The sequence below is a fragment of the Triturus cristatus genome, chromosome 4_2 (assembly GCF_964204655.1).
Source record: "Triturus cristatus chromosome 4_2, aTriCri1.1, whole genome shotgun sequence".
In the NCBI taxonomy this organism is placed as follows: Eukaryota; Metazoa; Chordata; class Amphibia; order Caudata; family Salamandridae; genus Triturus; species Triturus cristatus.
Window position 1 is genome coordinate 881,466,936 of NC_140586.1, and position 21,941 is coordinate 881,488,876.

At 49.6% G+C, this 21,941-nt stretch overlaps 1 protein-coding gene across 9 annotated transcripts in view; it reads left to right on the forward strand.

The window, feature by feature from the left end:
• Positions 1-220: 220 nt before the first annotated feature.
• The window catches only part of LOC146835322 (uncharacterized), a 224,147-nt gene continuing 202,426 nt past the window's right edge, over positions 221-21,941 (forward strand). For 8 of the 9 annotated variants that reach the window (XR_014960715.1, XR_014960716.1, XR_014960714.1 and 5 more), the window contains exons 1-2: positions 2,196-2,279; positions 15,888-16,097. The gene's annotated coding sequence lies outside the window, so the exon portion shown is untranslated. Of the gene's footprint in view, positions 292-2,195; positions 2,280-15,887; positions 16,098-21,941 lie in introns of those variants that run through there. The other variant, XM_085602896.1, reaches the window with a different exon arrangement.

Here is a 21,941-nt window from a genome sequence, read left to right on the forward strand (position 1 = left end):
TTGGGACGAACTTCGCACTCCAAGCGGATCGTGGTTGTAAATGCTTGTGTTTTTACTTACCTGTCCCTCCCTCCCTCCCCCGCCGTTTGAATCAGGCAAGCTGCAGGATTTCAGCCCCCACCCCCAAAGCCAGATGAACTGGTTATTCCCGTGTTATCGATTGAGTAGAAGGATGTATGCGGGGGGGGGGGTTAATTAGAGGCGAGTGAGAACAGGTGTCAGAGTGCGTGTGAGTCAGCGACCTGGGATACCAGAAGGAACTTTAAGGAAGAAAGCAGTGAGGAGAAGGCGGTAAGCACTCTTTTTTCATGCGCGCAAACACTTGTTTGGTCTCTGCGGCGAAGAGAGAAGAAAGGGGACATCTGGGAAGTGGACAGTTTCTTCTGCCCTCTGCTTCGGTGCGCGCCATATTCCACCCAAGGCTGCCTCGAAGCGCCTGCTGCTGAGACACTCTCATAGCAATATTGAGCCCTGAGGACTCGGAGTCCTGGGTCGGTGACTTCTGAGGAAGCTGAGAGGAGGAGGGCTTGCAAAGGAGGGTCTGTGTGGACTTGCATGCCTTTCTCGTTGCGAGACAGCCCGAGTGGCTGGGCCTTGTCTACACTAGGGTGACCAACTGGCATTGGTGCAAATTCAGGACGGAGAGTGTAAAAATTCAGGACAAAGGGTCAAAATTCAGGACACAAATTCAGGACAGGAGGTCAAAATTCAGGACAAAACTTCAGGACAATAGATAAGTTTTACAGACACATCAGAGGAGGTCGCGCAATAGTATATAAGTAAGCCCACATATTCAACCATTTGCAAACCTATCCATCATGTATCCTTCCATCTATCATTTCACTCATCCATCCCTTCATCCATCCTTTCACTCATCCATCCATCATCCATCCACCCTTTCACCCTATCCATCTGTACACTCATCCATCCACTCTTCTACCCATCCATCCACTCATCCATCCAGCCATTTACCCTTTTACCCATCCAGCCATCCTTTCACTTACTCATCCATCCACCCAGACACTCATCCTTCCACACACCCATCCACCCTTTCAGTCATCCATCCATTCTCCCTTTCTCTCTCCATCAACCCTTTCACTTAGCCATCCTTCCTTCCTTCCATCCACCCACCCATCCATCTACTCATCCACTCATGAATCCATCCATTGACCCTATCACTCATCCATCCTTTCTCTCATCCATCTATCCTTTCACTCCTTCACTCATCTATTCATCCTTTTGTCCATCTACCCTCCCTTTCACTCACTCATCCATCCTTACATCCACCCTTCCACTCATTCGTCCATCCATTCACCCTTGCACTTATCAATTCATCAATCCATCCATCATTTCACTCATCCATCCACCCACTCACTCATCATCCATCCTTTCACTCATCCATCCTTTCACTCATCCATCCACCTTTTTACCCATCCAGCTACCCGTCCACCCATACATCCAGCTATTTACCTTTTCTCTCATCCATCCTTCCACTCACTCATCAATCCATCCATCCTCCCTCATTCTCCATCTATTCAATCTTTCATTCACACATTCACCCTTTCACTAATTCATCCAGCCATCCACCCATCCCTTCACTTACTCACTCGCCCACCTTTCCATATTAATTTTGAGCTGAGCCTTTTTGAGAAGAGGCCCATCAAGAACTTCACCCTCAGCTGCAGGAGCCATTCCAGGACTGGGGCAGAAGCCACCCAGGGCGGAGACAGGATCCACCACAGGGGGGACAGGAGCCATCACAGACAGGGGGGGGGCAGGAGCCACCACATGGGGGGGGGCAGGAGCCACCACATGGGAGGACAGGAGCCATCACTGGGGGGGGGGGGCGCAGGAGCCATCACAAGAGGGGGAACAGGATCCACCAGGGTGGGCACAGGGGTGGGCATGCAGTATTCAGGTATCATTAGGATAGGATTAGGCATATCAGGGGGGGGCAGTAAAACTCCGCCACATGGCGGAAGCAGAGTTTTGGGACGAACTTCGCACTCCAAGCGGATCGCGGTTGTAAATGCTTGTGTTTTTAGGTACCTGACCTTCCATCCCGCCCCCGCCGTTTGAATCAGGCAAGCTGCAGGATTTCAGCCCCCACCCCCAAAGCCAGATGAACTGGTTATTCCCGTGTTATCGATTGAGTAGAAGGATGTATGGGGGGGGGGGGTTATTTAGAGGCGAGTGAGAACAGGTGTCAGAGTGCGTGTGAGTCAGCGACCTGGGGCACCAGAAGGAACTTTAAGGAAGAAAGCAGTGAGGAGAAGGCGGTAAGCACTCTTTTTTCATGCGCGCAAACACTTGTTTGGTCTCTGCGGCGAAGAGAGAAGAAAGGGGACATCTGGGAAGTGGGCAGTTTCTTCTGCCCTCTGCTTCGGTGCGCGCCATATTCCACCCAAGGCTGCCTCGAAGCGCCTGCTGCTGAGACACTCTCATAGCAATATTGAGCCCTGAGGACTCTGAGTCCTGGGTCGGTGACTTCTGAGGGAGCTGAGAGTAGGAGGGCTTGCAAAGGAGGGTCTGTGTGGACTTGCATGCCTTTCTCGTTGCGAGACAGCCCGAGTGGCCGGGCCTTGTCTACGCAGATGCTGCCTTTCTGTGTAAGGAGTGGAATTTGGTAACCATCCTCCCTGCAGGTAGAGGATGGAGACGTCCCGTAGGCCACTATGGACTTGCTTAGGGTCTCAAACAGGTGAGGCTTCGCCAGGTAAGGGAGACGGGCCAGGCTCAGGATCTCAAGACGTGCTCTGGTCTGTCCCTGCAGCCGGGGCACCGAGCCTCTTTCTCGGCTACTAAAAGTGCGATGACTTCTGAGACAATACACACATAATCCTGTATGCCTGCTTTTGATCTGGCTTGTCAGCAAAATTGTCTGTATATCTGTTGTTATCAATTCTTTGAAATATACACCGAGTGGGTGTTGGTTTCCCCAGAGGAATGTACACGTTTCACCTGATACACCTGAGTGTTTGGTGTGGTTCTGCTCCCTAGGAAGTGCTGCCATTGGTACACTGAGGACTCCTACTCCCGAGAAGCCCCCGCATGACCACATCGTTTGTTACATTCAATTCTTTATCTTCTATACGGAGACAATACTGTAAATGTAAATTGTAAATTGATACTTGTATAGCGCACTACTCACCCGCAAGGGTCTCAAGGCGCTTGTACAAATACCGCTGTGGAACCCATCCTGGCTTTCCCTGTGAGGCGTCCACTCCTGGGCACCCCCAAGGTGGAGGCCAGGCATCCTTAGCGTTGTGGAGATTAAGCAAGCTATTGCCCAGAGTTGCAGAGTGGGAGCCATGATTGGAATAGGCACCGAGGCGAGAATTGTCAGCTCCGTGGAATTTTGAGCCCAAGACCCGCCAAGGCGGGGAATTGAACCCTGGTCCAGGGCTAGACCTCTGCATCAGGGTCTGCCGCTCTAACCATTGAGCCACACTTCTGTTTGTTACTCGCCCTCCCTCGCGTTTACAAAGCCAATAGGTCTGGCTCTAAGTTGCAGGCAGCATTTGTACTTGCAACATACATAGAAACTGCATTTGTGAAGCCTCTCTGTGGCACCTTAAAAGCCAGACTTTTAGCCCTGCCAGTGCTTGTTGAAATTGCCTCCGTGTAAGCTGCTGCTCCAGACCGTCTGCCAACATTCTGCTATTGGAAGGCTTGTGATCAAACAAGCACTGCATATTCCCACTATGGAGTGCTGGACCCTGTGCCGCAGATCTCCAGGGCGGCTTCAGCGGTCTCCATCTGTGCTTCTCTGGCCCTCTCCCCAGTGCCGCTCTGCTCTGTGCGCTCCCCCCAAATGAAGGGCCTGGCGTGCAGTTCTGCTGCTCTGTATTGTTTCTTCTTTGCCACACTTTTCACACCCAACAGCTATTTTCTCACGTGAGGGCCTGCCGAGCTGTGTGTCTTTGCTAGTTTCGGCTTTGTTAGGGTATCGCCTGTCAGTCCATCAGGGCGTCTGTGTGTCCTTGGGTGTGGGAGGGGGTTGTGAAAAAGAGTCCAGGGACGAAATGTTCTGGTGTAAGGTGAGAGATGCACAGTAATATGATCAGGACAGTTTATCATAGTGCATTTAATATTTATATAAGTCGTTTTAGAAGTGATTTTTTATTTTTTTACATTTGATAAGGGTAATTTAAAATTTGTTCCAAGGCCGCCCCATCTTCTCCCATTCTCACCTTTTCGCTCCGTAAAACTGTATGAAAGCGTTTATTATATTTTTATTTACTTATTTGATAATGGTTTAGAAACGACTTTTCCTCACTAGCTGAAGCACACGTCACCCGTGGAACACTGAATCCAGTTGAAGGAACATTTATAATGCAGCAGCAACAGGGCGCTTGGGCTCTGTTCAAAGTAGATCACAGAAAGCCGCTCAGTGGGCAGGCAGCCAGGCTTGGCACGTGTGCTTGGGCAGAACTAGGCAGACGCCGCACAGTGCTTTCTTCTGTTAGAGATTTTCACTGTGTATAAAAAAAGGTTCACGCGTCTCGCATCATTACCTCCTCGTTAGTCTTCCTCGCCACATGACTAACAAAGTGAGCTTCAGCTCCACACCAGAACCCTCCAAAGCAAAAAAGTCAGCCTCCCATGCCTCCCATCCCTTCCCAATATGGCCGTCCCATTACACCCTTGACCTCTATAAGAGGAGGGCCGGCCCAACCCATCAGCCTGTTTTGGTGCCTGCGGTAGCAGGTACGTGGGTCTCAGGTTGGAGGTCCTGCTCTAGCAGACCCTGGGATCTTGGGCTTTTTTCCCTCCCTTTCCCCCAGTGTTCTGGCCGGTTGGGTCCTGCTCCAGCAGGGCAAGGGTTTACGGGGGGGATGGCCGGGGTGCCATTGGGATGGAGGCCGGCGCTCTGCCGTGTCTCCACTCGTTGGGCTCCCTGTAGGGCCTGTCCTTTGGTAGTACTCCCTCTGCTCTGTGCCCGTTTTTTTTTTTTTGGGCCGCCCGCATGCCTTCCGTGGCGCTGCGGCAGCTGTGCTTGTTTGCTTGTGCCTGCTCTTTGATCGCGCCGCCCGCCTGCCCCTCGAGGCGTTGCGGCGGGCGACGGCAGTGCTCACACCGGAGGTTGGATTACTTCCATCTCTCGGCTTTCATATGCATGGCGACTCCTTGGGGTTGGAAGCTCACCCGAGACCCATCGGAACAGGGGCAGTGACAGTGCGAATTTCCAAACCGATGTTTTGGCACGGTCTCTGTAGTATCTCTGGGGGTTATAATCCCACCCTGCCCGGGGAGCACCGAGTGTGTAGTTACTGCGGCCTGGCCCTTACCTTTCACCTCTGTTGAAGTCCTGGCGGGCCTCGGTGGGCCGCCTGCTCAGCGTGGTTCCGGGGCCGGGTGCGGGAGGGCTTCTCGTTGGCACCGCTGGGTCCTCCTCGGCTCGGCTTATGTTGTGACGCATCCTCCCGGGTTCTGCGCGCTTCTGCCTTTGCCTCCGGTGTTCCGTGGTGGCATGCACTCCCCCGTTCCTCGGTTCGGGGTCGTGCAGGTTGCAGGTGTCCCTGGAGTGGCGCCGGTCCTCACGCTTTCCTGCGCGTAAGCATTTCAGGGTGGTTGGTGGTTTGCGGTGTCTTGCACACACACATGCGCGGTTGGTCCTTATCGTGCTGCGGCACTGTCAACATGGTTTACGACAGTGTGGGGGAGCGGGTTGGGTTTGATGCCTGCCTGTCCCGGTTTGGCTATTGGGTACTCTGTACTCTGGGGAATGTTCTTTCTTGGTATGGGCCTGGGGCCGGGTCTGGTGGCTCGATGGACCGATGCATCCCCTGCAGGGGCCTGTGTCTGACCTCAGGTCCCGGGGGTCCGCTCCGCCTTTCATCCTTCTGAGGTCGATGGGATGTGTGCCATTGAGTTGGGTAACGATGGCCATCTGTTGTTCTGCGCCTAGGGCCAATCGGTTTACGTTAGCTTTGCTGATGCACTTGTTATGTTGTACCTGGTGGTTGGGGGTGCTGACTCTTGCTCGTACGGTTGTGTGTTCCTGACTCTTGGCTGCTGTCGCGTGCATGTCATGTCGCTGCATTGGGCTCTTCTCACTCTTTCTTTGTTCTATGAGTGCGTTGTTGTGTTCCATTGGGCTGGTGGCTTAGTGGTCTATTGCGTCCACTGCGGGCACCTGTGTTTGACCTCTTGCTCGGAATGAGTCACTCTGGCCTCATGGTTGAGGTCTTAGCCTCTTTCTCTGACGATTAGGTGTCCAATCCCTGGTCTTTCAATGTCACTGTTTGCTCAGTATACAGTATAGGTAATGGTGTTTTCTTCAGTAAGGTTGGGAGATATTTAAAAAAAAAAAGAAAAAAAAAAGTATACTCTTAGCAGGTCCACTCAACCTTTTTCGTCCTTCTGGGGTTGTGATGAGGGGTGCCATTGTGTTGGGTGTCTGTGGACATCTGTTATTCGGCGCCGAGTTACTGTTGGGTGGACTTGCTCTTTACTGTGACACTTTGTGGTACTACGCAGTTTGTAGGGGTGCATCTTTGATTGCCTTTCATTTACGTACTGGTGGGTGTTGCAAGGTCACAGCTTCGTTGTTTGCTGTGTTGTCCCTGTCTCCGTCGTCCCTTCCGGGCTTTGGGCCTGCGGTCCTTGCATCTTGTGGACTCCTGTTCCCTCCTCCGTTGGGCGGGGTCTGACCCGGTCCTTACCTTGTTGGACGTCCTCTGGGGGTTTCCGGGGGCTGTGGGCTACGGCGTGTCTGTTGGGGGCGGGCTGCGGTTGGCTCCTGTCCGCCAGTCTCTGGGCTGCATCGGTGGTCGCCTGGTCCTGGTGGTCTCGCCCTTTCTTGTCCAGGGCCATGACTTTGCCGCTCCCTCCTCCTGCTCCCTGTCTCGGCAGTCGGCTCCTGCTCCCCCTTCCTGCCGGCTTCCTGCTGTCGCCGTGCTTCTCCTCGCCTCCTGGGGGTGGGGGCTTTGTTGTGGTCCTTTCTGTTGCCTCTCCTCTCGTCCTGGATGGCACGGTTCCTTGGGTCCTGCCCTCTGCCAGGCCGCTCCGGTTGTTGTGTTCCCTTGCTCCTGTCCATGGAGCTGTGGCTCTTCGGAAGCTCTACTGCCTTTGGGTGGTGCCTGCTTGGTCGGGCCGGGGGTTCAGCGCCCGCCTCTACTGGTGTGTGCGTTCTGCCCTTTATTGCAGGGTCGCTTTTTCTCGCTATCCTTCTATGGCGGGTCCTGTTCTTTGGGTTTCATTTGGCCCCCCGGCTATTCCGTTTGGCGTTGTCTGCCTTGGTGGGGGCCTTCCTTGGGACGTGTTTTGGGTCTTGTTGCCTGGCGGTGTTTCCCCTGTCTATCCTTAGCGGTTCCTCCCCTTCCTGTTGGTCTCGGTGCCTCTAGCCTTTCCTTGGTTTCTTTCTATTGCCCCGGTGACTCCCTTCCCGCCCTGTCTCCTGGTGCGGCTGGTGGTCTTTCTGTTCTGGTGCCTCCTTCCCGAGTGTTGGTGGCGTTTGCATTCCTGGGGGGCATGCTTGGGTTCCTGTTCTGTGCTGGGTCGGTGGGTTCCCCTGATGGCTGGTTTCCCGTCTGGCTTCTGTTTGCCGTTCCTTGGCTTCTCTGGGATTTTAACCTGCCTTGCTGGGGCTTCTTTGTTTCTCTTCTGGGAGGTTTGTACACTCCCTCGTGCTCCGGGGTGTTTGCGGGGTTCGCCGCTGTTGCCTTTTTGGCGCAATGATGCTGTCCTTGCTTGGGTCGCTTTTGGCTCCTGCCGTACCTCCCTGAATGCTCATGTTCTCTTTGGCTCTCATGCGGTGGTTTGTGGGTTGGGCCTCTTTAGTGCCTAGATGGGTGTTCTTCTGGGAGCGTCTGGTCATGTCTGCTTCCTTTGGGTCCCCGGTGTTGGCTCTTCGGCCTTCTCGTCTGGGCTCCCGGCTTTGTGTTTTTCTGGGGTCATTTTTTCCAGGGGTTCTAAGCTTGTTTTGCTTGGCCAGGGCTTTTGTCCTGTTGGTAGTGCTCGCCCTGGTGCAGAGTTTGGCCTTCCACCCTGGCAACACCTGACCTCGTCTGTACTCTGATGTTCAGCCTGTTCGGGCCTGCTTGGTACCTGGATGGGAGACTGCCTGGGGATGCCAGGTGCTGTTGGCTTTCTCCATTGGCGTCTGCTGCTGCTGTGGTTGTCTCGGGACCTGTTGCTCATTGGTCCTTGTTATGTCTCTGTGGGCGCGGGGCTTGGTGTCCTGCCCCTGCTTTCTGGCTTTCCCTTGCTGGTTTTTTGTTTCCGGCGGTGCTGTTAGGTGCCAGGGGGTGCTGGGTCTCCTGGTTCTCCTCTCCCTGGCAGGGCCCTGCGCTTCCGGTGTGGATTTGTGTCCTCGTCTTTTGTCCCTGGTTTTGGGGTCCCAGGGCCTGTTGGCTCAGGTGGCTCCCTGGGAGACTTAACATGGCTCGGGCTCGTTTCGCCCTGCCCTTCTTTCCTTCTCGTCTTTGGTGGGTTTCTGCCTGTGGCTTTTTCTCCCTGTGCGCTCCTGTTCCTGTCGGTCCTTCTTTGTTGAGCTGGGTGGGGCCTGGTTGTTGGCTGGCTGGCTGTATGCTCGCTTCGGGGGCTTGCTTCCTTCTTCTAAAACGTTCCCGGGACGGGTTGCTTGGTCCCTGTGCGGGGTGGTCTCGGGCCGCCGTGCTGCATTTCCCTTCGTTCCGGACGTGGGTGACCCTTTGGGCTTTTCGCTGTTGGCCTGTTGGCTTCCCTTGGTGGCCGAGTCTCTTCGGTGTGGCTTCCGGCACCTTCCTGGGTCCATTTTTCCTTGTGCCTGCCTGGGTTCTCTCCTTGGTGTCGCAATCCCTTCTGGGGGGGTCCTTTGTGTGACTGGGGTCTGTGTCCCACCTGTTTCTCTTCTTGCGGGTGTGATTGTGGTGACCCTCGTTATTTTGGTTGTTCGGTCGGCGTGCTGGTTACCTTTGCACCCCTTACCATTCTTGCTGCTCTTCCCAGTCTGTTTGATTGTGTCTGGTTCCGCTGCCCCGTTCCTCTGGTGGTTTCGGCTCTCTCGCAGGTGGTGCTCAACCTTGCGGTGTTGCTGTGTTTGTCGGAATGCATCTCTCTTTCTGCTGTGGTTTTTTTTGTTTTATGAGGTCACTGTGGTGGGGATACCCTCTGTTCATTCAGTTCCTCTCTCTGGGCTTTTGCTCCCCTCTCACTTTTGGTTGTCCGTTGGGCGGTCTTGGTGTGTTTGGACCGGCTTGCTGCTTTCTGTTCTGGGCCCTGTTTGCTGTTGCTTTTGACTCCGTGCGGTCTGGTTCCGTGCCTTCTCTGGCCTCCTTCGGCTTTGCTTGGGGCGGATTTTTTGACAGCACTTCGTGTCTCTGGGGTCCAGGTTTTCGGCCTTCCCGGTGTCTTTCTGTCCCGGGCTGGTTATTCCTGCTCGTGGGTGCCTCTCTCTTGGGTGGTCCTTCCACTCCTCGGATCTATTGGGTTTGCCCTCTTTCGTGGGCATCCCTTTCTGGTCTGTTGGTTTCCTGTGAGTTTCCATGAAGCCGCTTGGCTTTGGTATATGCTCACTTTGTTAGTCATGTGGCGAGGAAGACTAACAAGAAGGTAATTCCCCGATTACTTACCGGTAATCTTCATTACTCCGAGTATAGTCTTCCTCGCCTCATGAGTTCCCATCCCTCCCTCCCTGTCTGGCTATCAGCTTCATGTTTGTGCTTGGTAGTTTCAGGCTGATGGGTTGGGCCGGCCCTCCTCTTATAGAGGTCAAGGGTGTAATGGGTCGGCCATATTGGGAAGGGATGGGAGGCATGGGAGTCCTTGCACACTGGGGGTGCCCCAAGGGTCCTCTCTCTCCCCCACACTTTTCAATCAATTCATTGAACCTCTTACTGTAATCCTCAAAGCATCTAACATCCAATATCACATGTATGTGGATGACACCCAATTGTACATGAAAATCTCTTTCATCTGAAGATATTAAGATACTCAACGGAACCCTGCTCAAAACCCAAAAGTGGTTAACCTCCAACCACCTCAATCTTAACGCCTTCAAAACAGAATTCTTACTTATTTCACCATCCAAGCAAACCCCCGTTGTGGAGAAATATGTGAAAAACCTCTCCGCTCTCAACTGCACATCTCACATCATTGACTAAGAAATCGCTAGGAATAGTGCTGGATAAGAACTTAAAGATGCAGGATCACATCAGCACTTCTATCAAAGGAGCCAATTTCCAACTGAGCATCCTCAGGAAACTTAAACCCTTCCTTCCCCATGAAGACTTCAAATGTGCGGTGCAATCGTTAGTCATCTCACGGTTGGAATATGGTAGTGCCACACTCTGCGGGCTACCGAGATACAGATTAGCCCCCCTCAGAGCATCTCTGAATGCGGCGGCTAGGCTTATCACTGGCTCCAAGAAATCCAACCACATTTCTCCTGACCTGAAATCTCTCAACTAGCTTCCGTTTGCGGCAAGGATTCAATTAAAAATTGCATGTATGACTCATAAAGCACTGCATTTCAACACCCATTTGTACCTGGAAAATAAGCTCGAACTGTCGGGCGGTGCCCGTTCCTCAAGGAGCTCCAGCACCTTGGTTCTCAAGCCGAAGAAATATAAAAATATGAAAACCTACAATCGTACTTTCTCAGGTATTGCCAAGATAATCTGGAACTCCCTTTCTCCAGAAACTAGACTGATTCCTTCTATGCTCGCCTTCAAAAGAAAATCGAAAACTTTAGTGATGGACACCACGCTGAGCTAGATACTCTTGCCCTTTTGTCTCCTATCATGTAACGCTGATTATGGCCTACTTGGCAATTGTATTACCCCATTGCCTGCCTCTTTTATGTCTTTTTGTTGTCATTTTTACCGGCTGTAATGGTTTTTATCTTTGCCATATATCATTATATCGGTTGTTATTGCTTTATATCATTGCCTTTTGGGTTTCGCAACTCTTATGTAAAGCGCTCTGATACCCACTAGGATCATGTTCGCGCTATATAAAGCTTTAAAAATAAATAAATGGTTACTCGTAAAAACTGTGAGCATTAAAACAGTTAAACAGGTCTCGTCCTCCTGTTGAAATGTTTTGGTTCTTTTGAAATGTTTGGCGGGTAGTTTTCCAGCGCATGTGTTGTCTTTACGCCGTTTAAGCGCTCCGGCACTCTCTGGGTTCACAAGTGGAGCGGGAGCGGGACAGACGCGCTTCGCGCGCTCGGGGAGCAGTCCCATTTTGATGCCCATGTGCTACTCCTGCGTGAATGGCCGATGCATCGGAATTCAGTCATCGGCTCTTTGCGCATCGTTAAACTGATTGCCTGCTCTATCCCCGGTCCCTTCTGAACGCTGCCCGGAGCGTATTTTCAGATTAAGGCTCAGCCTGAGGGGAGAATTGGGGTGGCTCCCTCCACATCATCAATATTTGGTCAGGAATACTTTCACTTTATGGTGTATTGGTATAGGGACAGTTGTGTTTTGCGCTCAGGGACAGTTTGAACAGTACCTGATAATCAAGGACACCCCAGGGCTTCTCCCCCCCTTAAAGCTCTTCCAGACCTCCTGTATCTTGATGGCGTACTACGCCGAGGAGGAAGACCAGTGGGTGGAATTTAATGAATACGCTGAGTATGAGGAACCTTGTGTGCACCAAATGGAAGAGCAATTGGTTGAGGCCCTGGATACCCACGTCCAGGGCTCGGTAAACAGGGCATTAATTAAGGCGTTACAGCCTTTTACCAAGCCATTAAAGAACTATGGCAAATGTAAGTTTGGTGCAGCGCAAGGAGAAGCTTCAGGTCACACCTCGGCTGAGGTCCTTGCTAGAAGGGCCCTTAATGTAATGCACTACCATGGGTTTTTGGACTCTTCCAAGTCGCGTAAAGCGTCCGTGGCAGAGATGGAGGAGACAGAGGAGTCGTCTCCTGCCGCGCCTGACACGTCTGACTCAGATCAGGAATCGCAAACTTTACAGAAGGCAAAGAAGCAGAAACGCAAATCCCACAACGTTGAGGACAAACCGGTCAATAAAAATCTTTTGTTCGACCCCAGAAACATCATACACCAGAGGTCCACTTAGTGGGTCCCCTGTGTCGAGGTGGCACACTATGTGCAGGAGAACCTTCGGAGAGGTTTCGAGAAGGAAGTCAGGGCTACCTTACGCTCCGAATGTCCCAGACCATCTTTAATAGGAAAAGTGGCGGACACACCAGAAATAGACCCGAACATGGCCACTTTTATGAAAAAGTCGCAAGGACCCCAAAAAGGGACTCGACCGAGCTTGGAGAGGCTGTCAGGATAAACTCTTTGACGTTACCGGACCCCTGACAAAGATACTGGACGCTGCGGTCACCACCAAAGACTCCAGCACTCCATTGGATTCAACTGAGGTTCTGGAGTGGGCACAACGAGCTTCCTCGGAAATGCGAACTGCGCCCTTTCGGCGGAACGGAGAAGGTCCTTCCTTATGCGCATTGATCCGCAACTTACAGAAATGGCAAATACGGAACCAGGTACTCTTGCCAATGGCATGCTCTTCGGGAAGAAATTCGTGAAGGAGATGGGGAAATATGTGAACACATTCTCCGCCCTGGATAAGGCTCAGGCGAACATCAAAAAGTATTCCACACTGGCCTTTATAACAGGGTCGGACGTTTCAGGGGTCGAGCGACTGGCCGTGGGTTTAATCAGACCTCGCAAGGCTTCGAACAGCGTGGCAGAGGTGGTGCCAAATGCTCAAAAGTTAACCTTACCCGCAATCGCGGTGACAGGGAGACAACATAGAGGTTACAGAGGACAGAACAAATTCTCCAGAGACACCTCCTATTCAGGTAAGGTTAATGCAAACAGGGGACACCAAGGTGGGAGGTTGGATTGCTTTGTTCCACCATATGTGGGTCCTTCAGACGGTAAGAGGGTTTCAAATAGAGTTTTATGCCTCACCCCATCAGGCTCGTATTCCTCCACCCCTACATTTTTCCCATGCAGATGTGTTTTTCATAGACAACGAGGTTCAGTCACTGTTGGAAAAAGGGGCAATCGTGCAAACAGTTCCTCATACGCTGGGCTTTGTAAGTACAATTTTCTAGTGCCCAAAAAAGACAAAGGTTTCAGACTGGTGCTCAATCTGAGGAAGTTCAACTCCTGACTAATGTATCGTCATTTCAAAATGGAAGGCATACATTTATTAAGAGACATCTAGTTGGAAAAGGATTGAAGGGTGCGTCTGGATTTGAAAGACGCGTACCTGGCAGTGCCCATTTTTCCTCCTCACCGAAGGTTTCTGCAGTTCCAGTGGAGAGACCAGTGGTTTGAGTTTTCAGCCATGCCATTTGGTCTCATGTCTGCCCCTTGGTGTTTCACCAAGTTACTAAAACCTGTGGTTCAGTATCTGAGAGAACAAGGGGTGAGACTTATAATTTACCTGGACGATATTCAGATTATGGCACAGAATATGGACAGGGTTCTTCTTCATCTGAACTGGATGGTCCAACTCTTACAAGAGTTGTGATTCATCATCAACGCTCAGAAGTCCATTCTGATTCCAACGCAGTCAATGGAATTCCAGGTGTTTCAGGTAGACTCGATTACGGCTCAACTACTATTACCCTTGAGAAACAGAGTGGCTATCAAGAAGGAGTTGAGGAGAGCGCTTGCCTCTCCGACTATATCTTTGAGGTCGCTGGCCCGATTGGTGGGGCTTCTTGCCGCATCAATTCAGGCAATATTCCCAGAGCCCTTACACTGCAGGGCGCTTCAACATTTGAAGATTCTGCATTTACGCAAAGGTCTGAGTTATGCAGAACAGATCTCGATCTCCAGAGAGGCTCGGACCAAGATGACTTGGTGGTTGGAACACATGGATGCATGGAATGGCAAGGCCATTTTTGCAGCCTGTCCGGAAATAGTCATAGAATCAGATACCAGCAGATGGGGCTGGGGAGCCAGATGCGGCTTGGTGGAGATTGGGGGTCGGTGGTCCCAGGAGGAACTGAAACTCCATATCAACTGTCTGGAGCTTCTTGCAGGCTCGTTTGCGATTCGGACACTCTCACCGCAACGGGGCGAGTTGTTGTATTCTACTGCGAATGGACAATGTGTCAGCAGTACGATACATCAATCGCCTGGGGGGCACGAGGTCTCGCCTTCTGTTGGAGATAGCCAAAGACTTTTGGCCTTATTGCCTGGACCATCATATAGCTGTAATGGCGGAATACATTCCGGGATCTTCCAATGTGATAGCGGATTGGAACTCCCGGTTTCTGTGAGATGCCAGCGATTGGAGACTGCACCCCAGAATTTTCGGGCAACTGAACAACAAGTGGGGTCCATGTTCAATGGATCTTTTTGCGTCCAGACTCAACGGACACAACTACCTCAATTTTACAGTTGGTGACCAGATCCTCTGGCGATCAGCTCAGACGCATTCCTTCAGTCATGGACGATGGGCATTCTATATGCCTTTACACCTTTCGCCATGATACCAAGGGTATTGGCGCAGGTCCGTCGACAGAAGGCGGAAGTGATACTAGTCTCACCATGTTGGAAAGTGCAAGCGTGGTTTCCGGTGGCTCTAACATTGTCATGCGCACATCCAGTGCAGCTAGGGTCATTTCCAGAGGTTCGGAAGGACCCTCTGGGTTTACCTCATCCATTGGTAATGCAAGGCCAACTGTCACTCATGGCGTGGAGACTTTCAGGTGACGATGCCAAGTGCCTGGAGTTTCACAAGAGGCTCTTTTCTGCTTAACACAATCATGGGCACCCGCTATGCACAAACGATATGAATCAGCTTGGCTTAGATGGGTTAGTTGGTGTTCTGAACGGCAAGGAGATCCCTTGGGATCCGGTGTCCATCTGATAGTTAATTTTCTTTCAGAACTGGTGAATTCAGGCATGGCATATCGGACAATTAACAACTTTGGTTCAGCAATATCAGCAGGACATCCACATGTGGATGGTAAACCGGTGGGGGAACACCCCCTCGTGTGAAAAGTTGTGAGGGGAATCCGTTTGGTTAACTCTCCGAAACCCAAGTAGTCGGTTTTGTGGGACGTTAATGCAGTGTTATGTTTCCTTACGACTTGGCCAGCTAATGAGGGGTTATCGCGTAAGCAATTGTCGGCACAACTTACGATGTTATTATGTCTTGTATCCTGCAGACGTGTCTCGGATGTGCGAGCTTTGGATATAGCAAGTAGAGTATTTATTCCTTCTAGAGTCTCTTTCACGATTTCAAAGAGAACAAAGACACATTTCAGATGTATTTCATACCCTGCCTTTCCTCATCATAGCAAGTTATGTGTGGTACAATGTTTAAAATGTTATGAGGATTGTACTAGAGAGTTCAGGAATGACGTTGCAGGGCAATTATTGATTTCATTACAGAGACCTTTCCCCCCAGTCACTGCAGCGACTTTAGCCAGGTGGGTTACTTGGTTATTAAGACTAGCAGGTGTTGATACTGCAATGTTTGGAGCACATTCTGTTAGAGGAGCGATGGCTTTCAAGGCCTTTTATACTGGCTCCCGCTTACAAGATATTATGACTGCAGCAGACTGGTCCTCTGACTCAACCTTTAAGACATTTTATCATAAACCAATTAATGATGTGGCCTCGACGGTGATGGAGCAACTTTAAACTATCTGAGCCTCCTTGGACTGACATAGAATAAAACATTTTCTAGCTGACGCGACAAGAATTTTCAATTCTATTAAGGACACGGAGGCGAGGATTATCCCACCCAGGCAATAAGATGATAGTATTCTATGTGATAGATTAGTCATTACAAGATTGGTGAAATTTTCATGTACTGTTAATTATGATGATTTGGGTTTTTCTTCCCACCCGTTTTGATATTGGAAATATACAGGTTATGACTACTGAATAACATGATTGTTATGAAGGATATATGAATTATGAATGGCATATTACAACTACTTCTCTTTGCAGGAGATCAAGGCAAGCAAACCTGAGCCATCAGGATGGAGCTCATTGGGAGTCTCGTAAAGAATCTCTACGGTTAAAGTTCCAGTTACAGTTGGAGGCGCGGTTGGCGCCGCTCCTGTTCAGCAGTCGAGTTCAAGACTGAAGTTAAAGGCTTTTCGCAAAGAAAGAGGAAGTGGAAGGTCATACAAGGACTGTTATGTATGGGACTCTTAGGTGAGTGGTGCATACATTGGAGGGGGTTGTCCTTCCGGGATTATGCAAATGTAAAGTTTATTGGCTGTTGTGAATGTCAGTAAAGTTAAGAGAAGCATAATCCTCACCTCCATGTCCTTAATAGAATTGAAAATTCTTGTCGCGTCGGCTAGAATTTTTTTTATCCACGCGGCGTTGCCGTGCCCTAAATCAGTAAATGAAGGTGGCCATCTCCTCCTGGGCTCAGTTGCTCTCGTGAGGTGTCCGGGACACTCTTGTGTGTTGATTGTGTACGCCTGTGGTGGACGAGCGGCGCGCACATTATTAACCCTTTCGCATCGGCGTGTGCATTGTCTGCACAGCCACAAGCGTAACCCCTTTAATGCCGTGTAATAGCTTTTGCACTCGGGGAGGGGGTGTGGACCGATTTGGAGGCAGTGGGAATCCCATTGGCGGAATGTGTTATTTATGGGCACTGAGACCTAGGAAGTCTTTCCCTGCATCCTCCCGCTTACTTTAGTTCTAACTTCTGGTTTGTTCTTTCGTAAAACTTTTTTTCATTATGATTTTTGATTGTGTTTTCTGGAAATTATTGCAACTACGCCCTTGCTGAATATGCCAATAAAAATGATTCCACTTTATATCATAAATAGTCCTTCAAAGCTAATGAAAGTGCCGGAAACCGCCCTTCTCGCGCTTCTTTTTGTGCCCTCTCCGATATCTTTCCTGGCAAGGCGAGGAATCAAGAGCCAAGGTGTCGGAAGCAGGTATGCTCACAGAGGGATCTTCCTTAACCCCATAGAAACTTGACTCTTGTTTCCTTACAATTTTATTTAGAAATAATATTTATGATGAAACAAGTTCATTTTAAATTGTGACAATAATACATATTATAATAGAACAGTTTCAATTAAAAAACAAAATCTGTGTACTGTTGCTGTTCTATGCTTAACACGTACTGTAATTATTACCAAAGGTGCCCAATTAAAATAACAAAAGAAAACGTAGTTATGTTAATCTGAAAAAAAACAAGAAAACTAAATAATTTGGCTAAAGGTAAATATATGTTCGTCCTGTGTTGGGAACGTGCTTAGTATGAGCGGGATATACCATAAAATAGGCACAGATACGGCACCAGTTCTAACAAGCATTTGCAATGCAATAGGTCTCCCATTTACGAGAGTTACGAGCTATTGGCATTGTAAATGTCTTTAAGTTCTGTGTCTTGGATTGGAGTGGATTTGTGTGGAGTGGATTTATGTGGTATGATGTGGATAGTAACTACGTGGTATTTAGTTTATAGGAATTGTGTGTAGTGAGATTGTGTGTTACGGAAAGTATTTATGTAGTATTTTATTTTGTGTTGTGGAGTGTTATGTAGTGGAGTTGAATTTTGTGGTGTGCTGTTGAATTTTGTGGTGTGATGTAGAATTATGTGAGTGGATTGTATGTATATTAATTTAAATAGCATCTACTTCACAGAGATGACAGCATCTCTGGTCCCCAACTGCTTATGTATTGTGAAAACAGTTACCAACAAAAAGCTGCAGAAAGGTGCATTGCACAAAGGTCCTTTCAGTGCTGGCTGGTCAATAGTGAAGTAGGTAAATTTCCAGGCAAGGGGATTTCTCTGGAATTCTGGTGGAGCTGGGACAGAGTCAGTCGCACTTGCAGATGGCTACGTAGACGTCATTTGCACGATCGCATAATATAGATGGGCCTTCGCATTGAAGCTTCCTGTCTGTGTTATGAAGCATAGCTTTTTTGAGGTACTGGCTGCGGAGTTTTAAAATGCCGCTTGCCATAGTAAAACATGGCGCAACGCAGCTATCCAAAATGCTGCACTTTGAAGCTACACTGCAGTGTTTTTATTAAATTAATCACGCAGCAAATGAAGCAACGTCGTAATATGGGAGAAACAAATATATTTATTTAGGAAACTATTTTCCGGAAACAAAGCGTTTTTCAATTTTGAGAGAGCAAAACATTTATCGGAGAAACAGACCAAGAAAGAGTGATGAAGGCAGGATCAAAGCAGCGTGGCGGCTTCAGGTGCCGGTGGTGTGGATTTTGGAGGGTGCATTTTGCACTGATGCAGTGTGTTATGGGTGTTTTATTGCATAAAAGCAAGAACCGGTTTCCCCAGGCTCTACAACTTATTAGTGACACTTATTGGAGCAACACATTCTAAGTAGGGTCAGCGGCATGGCTTCTTCAAGGGTAAATCCTGGTTAATGAACCCCATTCACTTACGTCTTTTTAACTATATTTTAAGGTACTTAACAGTCCAAGCACTCCGTCCTCGTCCGTACCACAAAAGCTTTCAGAATTGGTGGCGCTTTGCTGTTGGCATAAATCAGTGTATAGTGGGGCACGCTATTAAAGTATGCTTTTTTGTGCTGGTTTGTAGCATTAAGGGAAATGTGGGCTTTCAGTGTATAATGCGCGCTCACTCGCCACGGGGTGAACCTAATGCGTTTGGCACATACATTATGGGGCTTGTTATGGAGGAAATGAAACATGTTATGCGTGTGGTGGAGGCAGATTTTCTGTTAGTTAGAAATAGTCTGTCCTGTTTACCTTTAACAAACGGCTGCTGCAAGTTCAAGAGAAACATTGCCCAGACCGGAATGACCCTTTGTGAGGGGTTTATGGAAGGCGAGCGGAAAAGGCTCGCTCAAGACTGCAAGATGCACTTACCTCGGGCGGGTTCATGGAGTCATATCGTGCCCGCTGGAGCAAGGCTCTGGTAAGGAGCGCATGAACACTCTGCGTGCAACTGAAATACTGTGGGGCAGATTTACAAGAAAGTGACGCATCTGTACAGGTGCGTCACTTTCCCTGCGCCACCCTTAGAAACCCTTGCGCCACCATAGATGCGCCATATTTACAATACGGCGCACTGTGGCGCAAGGATTGACAGATGCGTCAGAAATTCTGACGCATCTGTTGGCGGAAAATTCACGAACCTCCTTCCAATAGATAGTCAAGGGTGGGCATGTCCACCAAATATGCAAGAAATCTCCCGGGGCATTGGTTTTACAGCGCCAACATAGAGGTGAAGAGGTGGGGAACATTTTGTGCAACCTGGAGGGGGTATAGTACCATTGAGTCACAAGTTTATAGGCGGTTTCTCGCTGGGGTTTGCTACGGAAGACCTTCGGGATATCCCGAAGGAGTCGTGTCGCAAGCACGACGCAACTCCAGCAATGCGTGTTGAGGCCTATTCCCACTACACTGCGTCACTGCTTAGCCTGCTTGAAGCAGGCTTAAGGTTTTGACGCAGTGGCGTCCTAAAAGTGGCGCAGTGAAATCTTGTCGATTTCACTGAGTCACTTTTACGAGGCGTTCCTGCGTGGGAACGCCCACCCTGCATACATTATACCTGACGCAGGTATAAAGTGACGCAGGGCTTTACAACGTGACGCTTCTCCCTAGATGGGTCACGTTGTAAATAGGCCGCATTGTTTGCGCCGCTGTTGCGTCAAAAAAGTGACGCAACTGCAGCGTAAAAGTCACGCAAGGGGGTTTTAAATCTGCCCCTGTGTTTTTCTGTTCACCATATGGGTATATAGCGAAGACAACAAAACGCAGCCAGAGATACAAAATGAAGGCAATGTGAAATGAGGAAAAAAACAAGCATTTGGCGCTGGCAGGAGCTATTGAGGCGGTGTAACTTTTTTAGCCCTGCGGACGTCCGCGAGTTCCAGGGACTGGGAGCCCCCTGGGAGCGGAGGGAGGAGGTCGGGCAGGGCAGCAACTGCTGCGAAGGAGGAGTAAGTATTGAAGAGGCATTCACGTCTTAGTAAGGGTGAGGTTGCGTTTGTGCCGAGTGGGGGGTGGTGGGTGGCTCAATGCGAAGCGGGAGGGGGTGGAAGCAAAAAGAGCTTCAAGGAGCACGCCGCAGCTTGCAAAACGAAAGAAAGGCGGCTGCGCTTCATGCTCGGGTGATCCTGCCATACATAATGCACTCCCAAGAGACATCTCTTTCTCAAGGGCTTCATTACCATATGGAGAGAGGTACCGTAGGAAGGGCAAATTAAGTTGTGCAAGCCGTCTTGAAAGAACAACAAGAAAACCATGAACTGGAACGCTGTTATAAATCACAGCCCTGAGTGGGGTCGCTTTGCCAAAATATTTACTTAGCAGTTTAATCACATTGTGACCGCCCCTCGGGGAGGTTCACCGATCCTTCTGCTTCCTCCTTCCCCTCGATATGAAAGTGGTGAAGGTGGATATTGGGCACCATGAAGTAGACACCGCATATGTAAGTACATTTTTTTAAAAGTGGGTGCCGTGCGAAAATATAAAGCGTGGCGCCCGTGCAATTTAATTTATGTGTATGAAGGCCCGTGAAGCGGGAGCCATGGTCACAAAATAAAAAAAACATTAAACCAGGCACAGTGCTATGCGCCGGTGTGAGACAAAATAAAGCAAGACGTCCCTAAACATTACACATGAACTCTTCGAGCGTAATAAAATTGTAGTTAAAAACGAAAGTGATGTATCGGAGCACAAACGGATAAGGAGCCAGGCAATTAGAGTAACGCAGGAGTTAACCAATGTCGGGCAGCCCAGCAGCAGGCGGGATTACACTCGCTATGCTGCTGCTCACTACAGGTCTTGCGGCAGCGCATGCGCTGTCTAGGCTCAACCTAAACAAGCATTTGCAATGCAATAGGTCTCGCAGTTGTTAGAGTTTGTGCTATTGACACTGTAAATGGCAATGCCTTTTATTTATGTGTTGGTTTTTAAAACAAATAAAAGGCATTGTCATTTACAATGCCAATATTTTAAACTCTCGCAAATGCGAGACCTATTGCATTGCAAATGCTTTTTTTTTTTTTTAATTACCCACCCGGTTGTGAGTTTAGGACTCGCATCGTCCTGACATCCTATGTCATGCAAGCAGATGTTCCTACTCACTGTGCCGTTTCTGCGTAGTGTTGTGAAACGAGTGTAAATAGGTAGTAGGCGCTATATAAGAAGATTCTGACCTCACTACTAGTCAGGTGTACACCTCGGTGCCTGCGCTGGCCTGAGGGCGGCGTGCGGTCGTGACTGCCCGACCTTCACAGTGCCAAGAGGCAGTAAAGAGAACCAAAGTTCATTTACATGTTTGGTGACATAATTTGTGGAGTTGTATCGAAGACTTTTTTTACCGTCTTAAATGTGTTTCTGTGGTGACGGAAGCCAGCTGCAATATATATATATATATATATATATATATATATAGTAGTGGCACAGTAACGTATATATTTTTTTGCTTCTCGCTCCTTTCCGATGTCCGTGAATCTGGCATTTAGGGCGAACTGCCAGCGCAGAAATTCGGAAAATGACTGAGGCCAATACTAGCGAAAATAATGTTTCCGGTGTTGACGTGTTGTGATGTTTAACATATTGGCATAGCCGGCCTCTGACGGGTTAGTAAACACAAACACATATCACCCTCTGTAGTGGAACCAAATGAGGGAGGCGAACCAGGATTGATGCTTCGTAAGGTTTATTATAACTTCTGTACAAAGTTACGGCCCACGAGGAGCAGCGGGAGAAATCACCGCCGGCTCGCGTCCTCGTGCTCTTCTGCTCTGCCTGCCCGCCCCCCGACGTCACAGCCATCCTCGACACCGGATTGGCCGGTGACGTCAGGCGGCATGCAAGCAGAAACAGGACTACGGGGTTTTGATGCCAACGCGTACGTTACATCACGTACAACATCTCCCTTTCTTAACAAAATAGAGAACTATACATAACAATCATCTCATAACAAAATCTTCGAACCTTTTAGGTGCCCTGATATGCCTTGTAGGTCTGCGGGGTGTGATTTGCAGATTGGCCCCCGCGCTGCGGTTGCCCGTACCACCT